The sequence below is a fragment of the Nematolebias whitei genome, chromosome 6 (assembly GCF_014905685.2).
Source record: "Nematolebias whitei isolate Nwh7 chromosome 6, NemWhi1, whole genome shotgun sequence".
NCBI lineage: Eukaryota > Metazoa > Chordata > Actinopteri > Cyprinodontiformes > Rivulidae > Nematolebias > Nematolebias whitei.
The window spans coordinates 48180644-48183645 of NC_056503.1; positions in this window are offsets into that span (position 1 = coordinate 48180644).

A 3002-nucleotide genomic window follows, 5' to 3' on the forward strand; every position below is an offset into this window, starting at 1 on the left:
CACGTTTGACTTACGTGATGCTTTTACCTAATACTTTTATTTTGACATGTTTGACTTACGTGATGCTTTTAATTTGTTTTTGTCTTACCTAATGCTTTTATTTTGACATACGTGCCTTACCTAATTCTTTGATTTTGACAGGTTTGACTTAAGTGATTATTTTATTTTGATTTTTGCCTTACCTAATGCTTTTATTTTGACGTGATTGTCTTGATGCTTTTTTAAGACATTTGCATTAACTTGTGCTTTTATTTTGACATGTGCCTTAATGCTTTTATTTTGACATTTTTGACTTACGTGATGCTTTTATTTTGATGTTCATATTATCTAATGCTTTTATTTTGACACGTTTGACTTATGTCATGATTTTATTTTGATTTATGGCTTACCTAATGCTTTTATTTTGATATGTTTGACCTATGTGATAATTTTATTTTCATGTTCATATTATCTAATGCTTTTATTTTGACATGTTTGACTTATGTCATGATTTTATTTTCATGTTTGCATTAACAATCATTTTTTTATATAGGTGCCTTACCTAATGCTTTTATTTTGACATATGTACCATATATTATGCTTTTATTCTGACGTGTGCTTTACAATATGCTTGTATTTTGACTCCTGTGACTTAGATTATGTTTTTATTTTGACATGTTTGCCTTACATCATGCTTTTTTTCTGACATTTGCCTTACATTGTGCTTTTATTCTGACATGTTTGCCTTACGTTATGCTTTTATTCTGACATGTTTGCCTTACGTTATGCTTTTATTCTGACATGTTTGCCTTACGTTGTGCTTTTCTTTTGATACCTGTGCTCAGCATGATGCTTTTATTGTGACATGTTTGTTGTTGGCTGAGTAAAAGTGAAAGTGGTGTCTGTTTGAGGAGGTTTCATGAGCTGCAGGTGGAGCTGAAAGTTTGATCTTGTCAACTAGTTTTCAGAATAAACCACAGCAGGATGTGACTCCTTCATTTCCTTCAGGCAGGTCTGAAGAGGACCTGAGTGGGACTGCTGGATCCGTGTCGCCCCCTGGAGACGAAGCACCGCAGCTGCAGCCCCGAGGCAGGAGGAGAGTCTGCAGGACTCGTGAGTCTGCAGAAATCTGTCCCCAGCAGGTTCTGTCTCTGGATCTTCCCAACCTCGGAGAGCTGCAGGTTCCTCAGACTGCAGGGGGAGGGAGAGAGAGAGGCATGGAGAACAGGGTGAGGGAACCCAGATGGAGGCTGGAGAGGTAAGGTGTGTGTGTGTGTGTGTTCTGCTGCATGAGGTGTGTCTCGTCCTGAATGTTTCTGTTGGAGTCGTTTCTGCTGCTGAACAGGAATCCAGCTGCTCCAAGGTTATGATGCAAAAACAAATATTCAGCTTTTAAGAGTTCAAGATCAAAGAGAAGCAGAAAATCTTCCTTAAGTGGAGCTGGAACCAAATTTTACATTTTACTCAGTGAAATTATTTAAAGGAAAATTATGACTTATTATTGTTTGTTTCTCCGGTTTAATTTTAGCAGATGGAGTCGGTCATTGTGTTCCAGATTACCTGCTCTGTAAAAAGGTGACTGTCAACTGGTGGCTCCCGGGCCATATTCGGCCTCTAAGCTTGTCCCATTCGGCCCACAAAAGAATAATGTAGGAATACTAGCGTATATTGTCAGCAAAATAACCCACAAATCACCAGACAAATTTCAGTGAAACTCAGGAAGTGACCACCAGCTGTAAATCTACAACCTTATAAAGTCAACCAAATTCAAAATGGCCGTCACAGCCCCAGAAATGTTTATTAAAGTAAATACAAATTCCTGCATTTTGGTGTATTTTAATGGGTTGTTAAACGTGTACATTTCAGAGTCAGAATTAGAATAAGCTTTATTATCATTGCACCGTATTTACAGTGCAGTGAGATTATGTTCGTGCATTCGTCTGAGTGCACGTTGCTGCTGCTCTTAAGAGCACGGCCCTTATTCTTTAGATAGAAAAGAGGAAAGGCCATGAGGAAAGGATAGTGGTATTACAAAACATATATCTTCACTCCTTGTCCTTAACAGGACACGGTTTAAGACATAAAAAACTACCAGCAGCACATTTATAGACACGTTACATGCATTTGATGTCAAGACGGTGAGATTTGTCCATGAAGCACTTCCAGATAGACCATAGTCCTGATAAGATGTTGGTGTCAGCTGGTACAGCTTTGATGAGCGTTCACAGAAGTTTGCGGGGGGGGGGGGGGGGGGGGGTTGTTGCAGATACAGCAGAACCTTCAATAGTTTACCAATAGTTTACACATATCCCAAGAAAAATTTGGTAAGTCGGCCTGCTTCAAGGCCGAACGGGGGAGTCGGATACAGATAAGCCACAGTTGTTGATTTTCTTTCAGGCAGACTGTTGCTTCTTGTCAGCCTTGAGTCCTGCTGGTGCTTTCGATGACCCAAAACGTCCAGATTTGTGGGCATTCCACTGTTCTGTTCCTATGAGCTCCCTCCACGGTTGTCCCCAACATGCTGGCGAGTGCCGGCAGTCGCAAATGGCCTGCGATTCACACAAATCGCTTCCGTCTTACGGTTGGCCTCGTAAATCAGCTGATTTTGAGTACTCGAAGCACGAACCAAACCTTCACATACGCTTGGCAGCTTTGCCACGGCCAAAACTGCTGCTGCCGTCTTCTTTAATAGCCGATAACATAGGTATCCGATGGTGCCAAAAAGCAGGAACCCTACTATCACGATTCCAGTTATATAAACATCTTGGGCGTCCTCCTGAGACAATACGGAAAGGCACATCAACTTCCAATCTCCCAACGGATCCATGACGTACCCTGCTGCGTGCGTCTCAGCGGGGCATGAGGGTTCTCCAGGACCCTGTCGCTTAGTTGAAAAAAAATGTATCAATTGTGTTGAAAGTCCAGCTGAGCAGATCCATGACAGTAGTTTACGATTCGGAAGATGTGTAAATAGAAGCTCCATTAACACAGGACAGAGAGCAAACAAGCAGGAGGCGGACGGG